This window comes from Columba livia, chromosome 7, assembly GCF_036013475.1.
Source record: "Columba livia isolate bColLiv1 breed racing homer chromosome 7, bColLiv1.pat.W.v2, whole genome shotgun sequence".
Lineage (NCBI taxonomy): Eukaryota > Metazoa > Chordata > Aves > Columbiformes > Columbidae > Columba > Columba livia.
In genome coordinates, this window is record NC_088608.1 from 26670855 (window position 1) to 26685488 (window position 14634).

The 14634-nt window shown below is 40.8% G+C and overlaps 1 protein-coding gene across 7 annotated transcripts in view; it reads left to right on the top strand.

The window, feature by feature from the left end:
* The first annotated feature begins 2692 nt into the window (after nucleotides 1-2692).
* GULP1 (GULP PTB domain containing engulfment adaptor 1) overlaps nucleotides 2693-14634 on the top strand; it is a 155361-nt gene continuing 143419 nt past the window's right edge. For 2 of the 7 annotated variants that reach the window (XM_065069870.1, XM_065069867.1), the window contains exon 1: nucleotides 2693-2926. The gene's annotated coding sequence lies outside the window, so the exon portion shown is untranslated. Of the gene's footprint in view, nucleotides 2927-7038; nucleotides 7061-14634 lie in introns of those variants that run through there. The other 5 variants (XM_065069873.1, XM_065069871.1, XM_065069869.1 and 2 more) reach the window with 4 other exon arrangements.

Sequence of the window (14634 nt, forward strand, 5' to 3'; positions counted from 1 at the left end):
CAGTACTTCAGAAAATCTAAAAAAAGCACTCCTGGATCACATTTTATTTTTAATTTTCTCTGATGAAGAATCCACTATGGTACCAAAAAGGTATTTTAACTGCCCTTAATTTTACTTGCTTACTTTACCTTTGAAAAACTGAAGATAATACATATTTTGATAGCAAGAATGTTTTCTTTTTGTCTAGTTTGTACTCTGCTGCTGTGACTGATGTACCAGCCTTTTTTAGGGTTTTAGCAAAATTCTACTGAGGTTTAGTTCTGGAAAACATAAACCAGGTAAGGGAGTCTGTAACTTTACAAAGAAATATATATACATTTTTGATAGGTAGATCACAACTTTGAGACTCTACCTAGTAGCGAGGCTGCAGCTGAGCTTGTCTAATAAAAAAAAAAACCCAGTACATTTACTGAACAAGTTTGAGTACTTGTTTACTACATGCAACAAAGGCCAATTTGGATGTGTGTTATGAAATGTCAAATACATAAAAATGCTTCCTGACACTGAAATGAGCAGTAGTTTTACCTAAGAAAGCAGCATGTGAACTGCCTTGTTACTTGAAAAACAGGCATCCAGAGTCTAAACGTTTAACATAATTAACAATTCAAACTTATGATAGACTAGATTTGTATGGGCTCTTATTTTTGAGAAACTCCTGAAAAATAAGGTTCTTGGTAGCAATTTACTATTGTTTTTCTTCCATGATTGCATAGAATTCATAGATTACCTCTCTTCCCATCCTTCCTGTCACTGCTCTTGACAGGTACAAATGGCTTAGGAGATGAACGCAATGCAGTTGTCAGCTTCAACAAGATGCTGCAGAAGTGCGTACAGGAATAGCTGTCAGTAACAAGAGCAGGGGGAAAAAAAGGTTTGTTTGCGTATTGACCACTCATGGATCAGCTGCGGATGAAACAAGAGTGTTTTACTCAGATCCATCGGACATTCCTTCAACTGTCTTAATATTGCAGTAAAGACAGATTTATTAGGGGTGTGGTGGGTTTTTTTGTTTGTTTGTTTTTGTTTGTTTTGTTTTTAAGAATATTTAAGATTTAATTTCTGAATGCTGAAAACAATTCCTGACTGTTGTTACTTAGAATATAATTCCCATACAACTTCTCAAAACTGTTTCCCATTATCCTTCTTTCTCAGAATTTCACTTCTGTCTATTTATCTTTGGGAATTCGGCTGTTACGATTCTACCACAGTCACATCTTACCATACAATGGTAATAACTTTGAAACCCTGTAAGAACTTAGCATTTGTTTCCTTTGCGAAAGAGAATGAACTGATGGAACATTTCAGAAGCTTTATAATAATCTCTAGAACAGACAATATTACTATTAATTTGCTTTGGTTTTGTGCATGTATTTTGGAGGGTTTTTTTAGTTTAGTAGTGAATGGAAGAGGCAGCCACACTAATTAACTTTTTACATAATTCACATATATGCATGTAATTATCTCAAGCTTGCTGATTTAAGAAGCTGCCTCCTCTTGACTTCTGCTCTTAATGTTCTTTTTCTGTCATGATCTTTCCACTTATAACCGTAAATTGCTATCCTGAACTGTTTTCCATGTTCCCATTAAAAAAGAAAACATCTACTGCAGACAAAACACCTTTGCTTTGATTTCAGTGGCATGTTTTGTTCTGCTCTCTAAATGGCTGTTCTAGAGGTTTGTCTATTGATTAATGAGAAATGAAAGGCATCTTTCACTGTGCTGTGAAAAACATCAGGCACAGGAACTGCAGACGAGTCTCCTGCCTTTGCAAAGGCACTACATGTCCTCTCACTGGCAGTATCATGGCAGGAGGCCACCAGGAATAAAAGAAATACGGCACACATGAATTCCTTGCCTTTCTACAGGGAATAAGATTTTCCCTAACTTGCATTTCCCATGGCTGTCATAAAAATATCTAAATCCATTCTGTTTTCTAAAAGACATTTTAATTTAGACTGTATGCCACACAGTATCTTCAGAGTCAATGAAGTTGCCTTTCTGTACCCTACCAAAAAACTACTATTGTAGTTTTTAATTGTATAATCTACACTGTAGATTTACCCCAAACATGTGGAAGCAACGCTTTTTTTTTCTTTCTTTCCCAAGTGGTGTTTCCTTGAGGAATGCGGAGCTAGTAACTTGCATTCCCCACTTTCTCAACTAATGCCGACTCTTCATGATGTTTTTCCTCCCGCTTTTTGACTTCACCAGACTTCCCTCCAGGCCCAGTTTAATTCCCCCAAGCTGTGGTGCTGGGCGTGGTGTGCACACCCTTGGGTTCTGCACCGCCCTGAGGGGCCTGCGGCTCCCACTGACTGGGAGCTCTGTGCTGGCCGAGGAGCCACCAGACCGGGGCCTTTGGCTGAGGGGCTCGCCTGCTGCCCCAGTCACCCCTTATTCCACAGCCCCTCCTCAAGGGTCAGACGACTGAACCCCCACCCTCCCGGGGCAGGGACACGTCCCAGGTCCCGTCGCGTCCCTCGGGGGCCCGGTCATTAGTGGGCAGCAGCCGGGTCGGGGCAGCCTCTAGCGGGCGTGACGCTACCGGCAGCGATGGCGTCACGAGGGCACTCTGTGACCTCACAGCCGCGCTCGCCTCGCGCCAGAGCTCGAGGGGCCTCACTGGCCGCCCCTCGCGCGTGGCCGCGAGAGCGCCCCCTGCAGAGCGCCGCGGCGCACGCCCCGTCTGCCGCCGCGAGGTGCCGGCGATGCCGCTTCCAAATCCGCTCCGTGTCGGGCGGCGGGAGGCAGGGGGAGCCCGGGAGCAGCGGCGGCCCGGCCCGGCGGGCAGCGAGCCCGGCAGGCAGGCGGGGTCCCCCGCCCGCCCGCGCTGACGTCAGGAAACTTTCTCCGCGGCTGAGGCGAGACCGGGCCGGAGCGGACGCCGTGTGCCGGCGCGGCGGGACGGCCTCCATCACCTCGGCAGGTACGCGGCACTCCCCTCGCTGAAGGGCGGCGCGGGGCCCCGGCCCCCGGGACAGTTTGCTGGGCGGAGGGGTCCTCACCGCCCCTCCCGGGGACGAGGGCAGCCGGGGTAGGGTGAAGCCGCCGCGGTACGGCGGGAGGTCTGGGCGCCTGTTGATCGCGGCGGCGGCAGCGCTGCCTGGGCTGAGCCGCACAGCCGCTGCCCTTGGCTGTAAACTTCGCAGGCGGCGGCTGAGCCGGCACCGTGGGGTGGGGCGGGCGGAGGGAGCGGGGACGGGCAGCCCGCGGGGAGTCGGTGTGAGTAACGGGGCTTGTTCGCGGGGCGAGCGGAGCGGGGCTGGCGGTGGAGCGGGCTCGCCCGCCTGTCGCGTCTTGTCCGTTCTGCTGGTCTCACCTGCGGGGCGTCCACACAGACTAACGGCGCGGTGCGAAACTTGCCGTGGGCGCAGCTGGCAGTGGTTTTCTCCACGAACTTCAAAACCGCAAGGACTTAGGAATTTTAGACATGTGATATGCCGTGATTTAGGGTTCTTTGAATGTCGACTAGCTGAAAATGATCAAGCGGCTTTGCTTTTTTTTTTTGTTCTCAGCAAGTACAGTAAAGCCTTTATTGGAGACGGGGTTTTGTTTTTCCTCCTCGGCGGCAGCCCAGCCCGCCGCTGGGGCTGCTGAACGCACAGTGGTGTTTAAGGGAGGATCTGCCGCTCGTACACAAATCCAAACCACCACCAAGTTAATTTTAACTCCGCGGAGCGCCCGGGAGCAGGGAGGGTGGAGTACGGGAGTGCTTGTTCGCATCATCGTGTCCGTAGAAAAGTGAAATCTGAGCGAGGAATGCAGCCGCTGGCTTGAGGTCGGGTGAGGGAGATTGAGGGGGAAATTTTCAGTTTAAGGGGGTCTGAAAGTTGTAGGAGAGTTCTCTGGAGGAATATAGAAAAGCGTCTTGCTCATTTAATTTCACCATCCTTGTCGTTTATTGCAAGGCACCGAGGGTCAATCAAAGGCCCATAAAGGTTAATTGTTTTCTTCATACAAAGGAGTTTGCCCCCCTTCCCAAGAACTAAATTTCTGGTGTCCTTTTTGGACTTAAGACAGTCATTACATTTCTAATTTAAATACCATGGAGCTCTCGCTTTTTCAATTTTCAGTACCTACAGTTGCATTGCAGTTGCAAGTTTTTAAAAAGTCATCTTTATGTGGATGTAACTAAGCCATACATGAAAGTGATTATGAAGGCACTTTGAGTGTGCGTAGAAACATGTAAAATGTTTTAACCATATGTAGGGTCTACTGAGTGTAAATATAAATAAGCATCCACTTTTGCATTTTATGTGAATAACTATGGACCTGTCCTCTTAGAAATACTTTTATCTTTTATGTGATTTTCTGTCCCTGTGTGATAGACTAACTTATAATTTTAATCGTACTTTTCAGTTGTTGTAGTTATAAGCAGTACTTTAGAGTGTCAAACCTCTGCTACTTACGATGATAATAAAAAATAACATAAAATAGTTTACCCGAAAAGAGAAAAAAAATCTCTTTGAAGATAAAGCTTCCATTTTTATGGCAATTTGAAAATGAACAGAAAAGTTTGCCTCATAATTACAGTTTTGCTTGATTGATTTGTTTTGTAGTAGCATGTCAGGGATGACCTCTGATATTTGGAGATTATCCATGTGCACTCAGGGAAAAAAACAACAAAATAGTGGGGGAAAAGGGCAACAGTTTCACGATTATCAGCCTTATGTGTCTTGGTATGCATTTTATTTTTAAGTGTAAGGATGCGTATGGATTATAGGCCTCCTTAAAGGCATATATTCAGAGGAAGAGGTTGGATAGAATGAGTGATGTATGGATTAAGAGCCTAGGAATTACAGCACATTGTCAAAGGATGCAAGGGAGCAGTTTGGTTTGTGCTTTTAACAGAGCTACAGTGGCAGTGATACCTGTGCGAAGAGACTGGACATAAGCAGAACACATACAAATCAGGTTGCCTTAAAAATAAGGATGACAGTCTTAAACATGATCTGGCTGGCGTTGGGCATGTCCTGTCAGTGATGAGTACAGAAATTGAAATTACTTTGATGCCAGGAAAAATAAAATGCTAGATTGCAACAGTGAACTCCTGATACTATGATGTTCTGTGTAAAGCATTTTAGATCACTAAGGGGAACATACAAAACTGATTCTCAAGGACCAAAAAGGAGGAAGATGTAGTTAATAAGAGCAGATAATGAGAGTGGATATGACATGAACTAGTGATTAGTACTACTTCCTTAGTCTTTGGCAACAACTTTGTAATCTTTTGAGAGTTCAAAGATCATGCATCTACTGCTGTGCAAAATATTCACCTGATGTGATGTTTCAGAATTTCCTTTACAAGCTCATTTAAATAATTTTTAGTCTTTTGCCTGTAGACAAGGTTGCATCTCATAGTTTACTAGCAGTGTGTCTGTGTGGATGTGTTCATACAACATTTGTTAATACTACTAGATGCTCTAAAAATCATAAGAGACTTGCATGAAGAACTTGAGAGGTCAAATACTGTAAGCTGGCATTTGCGTTACGATTATATAGTTACTTTTTCTCTTGAGATAGTCCCTCAATAGCATATTACTTGCATGTGTTATAAGAAGATCATTAGTGCTACCACATGAAATAATTGAAGGCCAACTTCAGCTTGAACTGGGGGACTAATGTAACTTGGAAGAGAACAACATATGAGCTACCTTACCCATGAAGTGCTGACATATCTGTTACTTGCATCAAGATTGTCATCTGTTGTTTTTTAAAAGAGGGAGTAGAGCACTGAGAGCTGAAAAGTCCACCAGGTTCACTTCACAAAAATTGCCACTCCCTCAGAATTTTCACTTATTGTTGATGGTGAAATGCATGGCAGAGATTGAAGCTCTGCTTCAAGTAAATCAGCTCTTGAGACAAAAAATCCTGAATTAATGACACCATAGAGCTGTTACATAAGAATACACTAATTGGGCACAAACAAACATTTTCTCCATCCCCTTTTTTGCCTTACGCTAATCTGATTTTTTAAGGGAAAAGAACAAACAGGACTTTCACTGTTAGAATACTTAGTGCCTCTTGCATAGCTACCTAACAACATCCTCCTTGCTTTTCTTACCCTTAATATATAACTTGTCATCTATAAATATTTGTGGATATCCCTGTTCCCAATGGAAGTCAGTGCCTTCCTAGTATCTCCTCAGTTCCTGAGATCAGAACCCACGTGTTTTTCATGCAGTTAGTCTCACTAACTGTGTTTTGCTGAAGATGCCCAATTATTTAAATGCTACATCAAACTGTGTTGTGGATTTGCTGTTGTGGAATAGCCACTATTGCCATTTAATATGTAACCTTACTCTGGGTTTACATTCATGGCCTGTGGTAGGTAGGGGCATTTTTGTGGTCTACCCTCAAGGTGGATACCTGTGACCCAAAAGCAATGGCAGCATGCAGTAGTGGCATTACAGTGAGTTATTGCCCACCTTTTTAGTCTTAAATATGCAAGTCGAGATCTGGTATGTGCCATTTCATTTGCCCAGGGATGCTGGAAGAATGCTGCAAATGGTCAGTAGTAGATCTTGAGTCTTAAAACTGCTTTCTACCTAGTCTGCAGCTCCACCCCATCTGATAAACAGAAGTGTCATCTGAAATGCCTCATCTTGCTGTATGGTTTCAAAACATGTTTGTTATGATAAACTGGATATCGAGAGAAGGAAGTGCAGTTACCACATAGATTTTAGCCAGGATTTCAGTATTTATCCAGCTGGAAACTCATAATGAATTCCCAAGAAAGAATTTACACTTATGTTCCTCCTCCCCTCTGCCAGCTTAAGCAGATGTTCTAATCACCAAGCTAAGAGGGTGCTCTGCATTGAAATGTTATCATTTGCTCAGGTTGAAATTACTTTCTTTGCCTCATATGTAATTATACCCCCAAAAAAGAGAGAAAACAAACATTTCTGTAGAAGAGCTAAGACTGGAATTTCCCACAGCCATGTAAGTGGTAAGCTTTCACTGGAGCAAGGAGCACAACTCAGGCTTCGTAATGCCCGTGGTTTCTCACAGGCTACTTGATGATGTGACAGAGAAGTACCAGAAAACCCCTTAGATTAAGGTACTGTATTTCTTTAACTTCTGCAAAATTCTTTTTGATTTTGAAGGCCAGGCATTGAGAAATTCTGTTTTTTCTTTTAATTCCTGAGTCTGACCTACTCAGCCTATTACCATATACTGCGTATTCTGCTCTCCTTGTTGGTACTGCATTTATTTTATGTCTAACTCTGAGCTTGCATATTCGGGTTTTATTCTGAAAATTGAGCTGGGTTTTCTTCATTTTTCTATTCCAGTTGCAATTTAAAAGATTCATAAACATCTGTGCAGCCAAATGGTTTTCAGTTTATTCTGTCAATGATACCTGATCAACATCATTGCCGTGCATGAGTTTGCACAAGTGTAACTTGGTAAACAATTCTCTTAATAATGCACTGGTTGTAGCAGAGACTGCATCTGGCTCAATCTTAAGTTTTTAGCTCTGTGGAGCTAAGAAGTTGTGGTGGTGTGATTTTTTTTGTTTTGCTGTTGTTGTTGTTTTTGTTTGTTTATTTTGTTTGTTTGTTTGTTTCACCAGGGAGTAGAATTGTAATCTGTGGAAATTATTTAGACATTCTGGTTAGTCCTGTGCTGTAGAGAGATCCTGAGCAGTGGAAGTAAATAAAGCTTTTATTTTGAAAAACATGTGACTCTTAAGGCAGACCTTTTGGCATTCACAAGTGTCTGCTGGCTGTTTCTGGCAGGCTGTGTTCCTTTGGAGGAGCCGGGCACGGGGATAATACCAGCCTTGGGACTAGATAGGGATGGGAACCTCATCTCCATGGTGCTTCCATCTTCTCATAATCCCTTAAATAATATGAAAACTTTAACACTGCATTCACATTCCTGCTTATTATTTTTAGATAAAACGAAATAGGTTTTTGACGACTGCTGGAGTCTCTGAAACTATTCAAGATCTTTAATGGGATTTTTTTCATTCTTCCTCTGTCCTCTCCATCCCCCCAGTTTTAATGGGGGCAATTTTGGACAAAGGGAAATTGCAGTGCAAAACAGAATCCTGAGTGCTACCTGCTGTGACATTTAATAGTCTATTCCGTTTTCATTTTTGTCCTTTTAAAATGCAGATCTTAGATCTTCAGTTCCTTGTAGGCAGGATGGACCATTAGGAACTTAAACATTATGCTTAAACTTTCTTAGTGATCTAGGACACTCTGAATCCAGGTAGCCCTTAAAAGTTTGTTCAGAGCTCCCAGCAGCCTGTGCAAAATCATGGTTTGAGGAAAGGCTGTGAGGCGGCTGCTGCAGTGGGGAAAGTTCTGGGAGGAAGGTGGTTGCACATTCCCACCTCAGCCTTGCCCCTCTCCTTGTGGCAGGGGGACCCCTGGAAAAGCTGGTGTCTTCACAGCTGTGGGCTGGGCTTTGCCAAGGAGCTACTTTGCTACTGCTGGCAATTTATATCTCCTGCCCTGTGTAACTGTTGGGGTTTTATATACATAGAGATACTCTTAATATTGGTCAATACATTTTCTTCTGTCAGACTGAGAGCTTTTATTTTTTGTGTGTATATGTATTTTAAAGAAAATACCTCTTGAAACAACAGCATTTTTTTCTTAATCTGTTGTGAAATCTTCTGGGAAGTATAACAGAACTGAGGTAATGAGCCTAGGTAAGGGACCGTGTTCCAAATAAAATAATTCTCTTTCCTGCAATCACATCTCAAAATGTTGCTTGGAACAGCAATCATCTTTGCATGCCAATTACCCGAGGAGTTATTTAAAAAGTTTGATGTGTCCTCAAACCTATTTTCTTAACGTTTGTCTGGGCTATCTTTGCAAATGTCTTGCTGTGTAGATATGTGTTGTCTCTATTGCCTTCTTCCTACATGCTGTGTTGGCAGCTGTGTGCATTCAAAGATCATGAGTCAGGTTCACTAGCAAAAAAATCATAAAATGAGATTAAAAATAATAGGCCTTGTCTTTTTTTAACATTTAGTATTGTTTTCCTTCTTTAAAGCTTTTTTTTGTTTGTTTTAAACTATGTAGATCTGAAAGTTATTTTATATTGAAAACAGATTTGTTTTTTAACACAAGCTCAAAATTTCAGGACTTTGGTCTTCAAGAAAAGCATGTGAGACTTGCCCTAAAATGATGAATGCTGGCACAACTGTGTCTGAGCATCTGCTGATACGTACTTCGGTCTTAAATATGAAAAATACTAGTCAAGAGGTTTCATTTTCATCCATGTTTCTATTCAGAGGTAACAGAGTCCTCTGCTGATAGATATGCTTGTTCATGTGCTGAAGTTGAAGCAGATGCAATGCCAGAGCTGACAATACTGTCTGATAGAGTATCTTTCTCCTCTGCTTCCCAATTGATAGGGTGACAGCATGGACAGGACAGAACCATCAGTTCCAAAGCAGTGAACAGTTGGTTTTACAGCTAAACAATCATTTCATATTGTAGGGTATGGCGTGCACAAGTCATACTTATTTTAGACTGAGTGCAGTTAAAATAACATGAAAAAAACTTGTTAAACAAAGTAATAAGTAACAGTGAGAAGTGAACTGTAAATGGTATAATATCATGCTGAATCTTTACTTGGAACAGAAACTAGTAGCAGGGGACTGTGTAGCCAGTGAGCAGAAAGTATTTTTGAGAGCTGAACCCCACCATTGTGCCTCTTAATCTGTCTCACATGTGTGAGCTGTAGAGCAGAGCATACTGTGGATTTGTAAACACAAAGGTCTTTAACGGCTGAGATTAGTACAATCTTTTTCCTAATTCAAGCAGCCTAAAAATTGCTTTGCTAATTTTGTAAGTTATATGTTGTATTAATATTCAATTTATCCTGTTGTGCAAATAGGCTTAGGATGGAAGAAATACTTTCCCGACAAATTTTGCAGCTGGAGCTTTTACTAATTCTCTTATCTGTCTGTGCCATACAGTAATTGCACTTAATTGTTTGCTTCTGCTGTGTTTTGTGGTGTGAAATGCAGTATGTCAACACTGCTAAGCTGCAACATTAGTGTGTATAATGCTAATGTTCTTGAAAGAGAGAATTTCCAGATTTCTCCTAACTGGATGAAGCAGCTCATGTGTAACTACCAATGCAGTGCTTTATATGTCGTCTTGTAATAAAAATTTGTAGTTGTTTTTTTCTCAAGAAGAGGTTGTTTTTGCCTTCACGTGTGTTTTTGTATGGTGCGTTGTACTGGTAAACTGAAAGGCAACATATGAATGGGGCTGGGCAAGCATCATGTAAATCAAATAACGTTTTCTTCCACAATCACTTAAAAACATTGGGATAGCATTACATTGCTTGCTGTCCTTATAATTTAGTGCAGCTATCCAAAATTGAGTCTATTTTTTTTTTTTTTTTAAAAGCATATTAGTGTTTTTTGGAGACCGAAAGAAGTCATGTAGAAGCATTTGAACTTGTAGAAATGATTCTACAACATCCCCTCCCATCCCATGCAGTGATGAGAGCTGTGTTTCTGGCTTAGTCCCCACAGGTTTGAAATTGTACTTCTTAAGAAACCAGGTAGTCTGGGCGAGGGCACAGGGGAACTTCACAGTTCCCAGCTTCAGCTTTTTCAAAGATTGTTGCTTCTGCACTGACAGTGTTTCAGTCTGGCTGTACTGACTTGTGATCATACATGTTTGTGCCAAGTAGTCGGTCATTAACAGCAGATGTAAACTTGAAGAGCATATGAACTATTTATAATTTCTCTTTCAAAATTAAATGCTTCTCCCAGAGGTCACAGTTTCATTCCCTATGTCTGATATCCGACAATATTGAATATAGCCGTTAAACTGCTAGACTGATTTTTGTATTAATAGTTTTCTCCAATATGAAGAGTAACTCGTGAAGGCAGCAGCTGGCACTTCAGTCATGTAGTACTGAATAATGTGCTGTATCAGTAATGCCCACAGCTGTCGGTATAGTTACATTAGCTGTGGCCAGTGTGGGTTTTCTTGTTTGTTTTGTTTTGTTTGTTTTGTTTATTTTTTGTTTTGTTTTTATTTTTTTACTCGTTTTGACTGGGATGGCATGAGACAGCTGATGGCTACAGAGGCATGGCAGATCTGCCAGCATGGAAAATTCACAGAGCAAGCACAGTCTACATAGGTATCACAGTAATCTGTCAGGAAACTAAAGTGCAGTTGACAGTAGTGTTGATTGTTTCTCAGAAAACTGCTGGTATTTGCTTTGCTTTTGTATTGATTGGCAAAGCAAAAATGATTTCACTGCTCAAGTGATTGCTGCTGCAAGGAAGGAGGATATCTGTATCACAGTAGGCAAGGATAGTGTGCTATACTTTTGAATAACGCCTTTAGTGCACAGTGTTCTTCATTATGCATGTTTATCTTGCAGCTGTGCACAAATGCAGCAGGGAGTGGCTGGTTGTTATCCTCAGGAGCCGGTGTACAATTGTCACACTCTTTGGACTTTCTCTATTCTTGTTGGGTTTTCTGAGGGAAAGAGGAAGGATAGAGTGACTGTTTAGCAAAAATAAGATGCCATGGTGCCATGCTTCCTGTAGCTATACATTTAAAATAGGTAATAAAGAAATAAGGCAATGTATATAATATAGACCATTCTATATCAACATTTTGTATTTCATGTCAAGAATAACATGTACATACTAATGCACATAACTTCAGCTTGTTACCAGTATAACTGATGGCCTTCAATCTTATCTGTCTTCAAATAATTTTTAGAGTCATTTGTGCCACGAATTCTAAAACCAGCTTCAGATTCAGAAAAGCTTGACATGCTTTAGTGAACAATTTGCAGAGCCTTACTTAAAGGTTTAAGTTTCTGTTTTTCCCAAGGTGGAATCTAATAGATAAAAGATACCCAAAGAGAAGATGTTATTTTGTTACTCTAGAATACCTCTGAATGTTTTGTTTTCTGTTAAATTCGTGAGTTTTGTAAATAAAGCAACAATGTAGTCTTTACTTTTAGATCTCTAAAGAAAGAAATCTAGGCACTAAAACTGGAAAAAAATAGATGCAACATCATTTGCTTACCTATTTTATTCAAAGCCAGATGAAGAAAGTAACAGCACTAATAGGGATGAAAGATGGTATTGTGAGGGGAAAGTGATCAATTTTGAAGTGCAAGTAGATAAGACTTTTGATGAGGTGGGACATGTGTAGCTCCTTTTGCTGGCCAAAGTGATAATTTAATAAAATGGAGTAGAAAGCTTCCTCCTGTGGAGGCTCTCTGAAAACAGAGATTTTGGAGAAGATTCTCTCTTATATACTCTCTGTATTCAGATATCTTTGGTGATCACTGATTCTCTGTTATTTAAAGAATATCCTTACCTGTGATATTTGTTGCCTGAACCCTAACTTCTTTCCAGATCCTGCTCCTGGAGGGATCTGGGGTACCTCAAGCAGAAATATCAGAAAAAAAAGTCAACATCTAAACGCTTGACCAAATACAGAACCAGGTCATATTTTGATGGCTTAAAAATGTTGTACTTTATTATGTAGCATTTTTCTTACCATTATTTGAGGATATCTTGAGGTTTTTATAATTTTATGACCTATGAAGGATTCCTATGCAATGTTTTCTCCCCCTTCCCATTCTAGAGTTGTGTTTCCTCTGTAGCACTGTTAGGCTTGATTAGGATCTAGGAACTTTTCGAGTAGTAAGTCAGAAAAATAAAAGTTGAGCAAACAGAAGCTGAGGAATAGAAGATATATTTGGTTTAGGTGCCTTTGCACCCTCAAAAAAATCATGGAGGACAGTTCTGTTATACCTTCCTCAGACAACTTTGTGGGATATGCCTAGATGTGCTTCTTTAAAAAAGCTGGAGGGGGAAGGTTTCAGCTGTAACAAATCTGCTGTGTAAGATGTGCAAAACAGTAAATATGCATATAGTCATAAACCCTAATGATACCACAGCAGTCCCTTTTGTAGTTCTTACTTGGAGAATTATCTATGTTGTGACTCCATGTGCTTTTCAGTTTGGGATTTCAATGTTTTTTTTGACATTTTAACTGAGCAGTGATTAGAAGGTATGAAGAAATGGACCATAAAATAGATGTTTAGTGAAAGAGAAACAAAAGCATACTTAATAAGATCAGTTGAATGTGTTTGAGATGTGTTATGTTACTGGCATACCCGTGACTGCTTAAACACTGAAATAATCTGTTGCTGTTTAATCCAAATCAATTCCATTTGCTAGGTCATCTGGAAGTTACTTTTGCTGAATAAAGTTCTTAGTTGCTTAGCCAAATGGAGGGGTAAAAATATTGTCAAACTACTGAAGAAATATGCCTTGACAGTAAAAGAACATAATAAAATGCCAAAGATCTCAGTTCTGAAAGAATTAAGTTGTTGGCTAAAAATAATTGCTTTGAATATTTTAATTCATTAAGGTGAGTTTTGTCAGATGCTCTTGAAGAATATTTGTCTATGTTATTTACTGTGGTGTTTCTTGTGCTTGCTGCAAGGCATATGTATTTCTGGGTAATCTGATCCAGTTTGTTTATGGTCTAAATACTTTTTTTCCCACCCCAGACAGCAGTATTCAGTTGTGTATTATGTTCAAGTGCTTTTTAGAAGACAAGAAGACAAGATGTTTGTGTAAGGTAGAATGAAGTGTATTTCTTCTCAGCTAGCAAACTGCTTCGGAATTTGGACGTGTCTTGAGAGATTTCTGAAACTTGCATTTCACTATGTACTTAGGAACATTTTATAAGGCAAGACCTTTAAAGAGATGTTCCAGCTCAAAAACTTATGTCTGGAGAAGGTGACTTATTAACTGCACTCTCAGCCTCTTAAATTGTGGAGGGGTGAACGGTGGAGAGAGCTCTCTGCCCTGTCTTGTCACTTATCTGGAAATGTGTCCGTTATTCATTTGAGCCTGTCCTGGCATGCGGATATTGGGAAAACCTATAGGTACGGGTGGCAAAGCATTGGCTGGTGCAACAGCTGATATGTGAAAAACCACTTTGCAAAGAACTGCAATTACATGGTTACCGGGTGTGTTTTGTTATGGATATATGAATTCTGCTCATGTCTGTTTCAGTTTCTCAGTGTATGCTTGGTTTGGGTGTTCACACCCTAGTTCTGTAAGTCATTTTGAGACAGCAACGATGCTGCTGAAATTGTGGTTGGGGCATTTCTCTGTCCTTTGCCACCTTTTTCCTGCCCAGTGCGCCTTTCTTTGGGTACTGGCTCAGGTATTTATGATGTAGCACTGGGACCTGGATCAAGTAGGACCAACACCTGGGAAGTGGGAGAAATAGGTCCATTAAAACTTGTTCAGTCTGATTGTGAAGCAACAATGTAAGATAAAATACAGTTGCTTTTCCAAGTAGATAGAAAGTAAGCTGTAAGCATGGGTTCAATGTATGCATGATTTTTCACTGCTTTCAGTGCAATTCATCACTAACCTGACCAGAATAGATTCATCTGTACAAACAGTCTCTATCTGGCCTTCACTGATTTAGTTTTGTATTCTTCAAGGCGCAACCACTTTAACAAGTGAGGATAAACAGTGCTGTATTGTGGAAAACATAAAGCTTGTTGTTACAATATCCAATTATTTAGCTTTCTCATAAATTCGGATACCTAGAATGTGTATTAGGGGGATTAGTTTTCCTGCTGAGCTCTATCAGA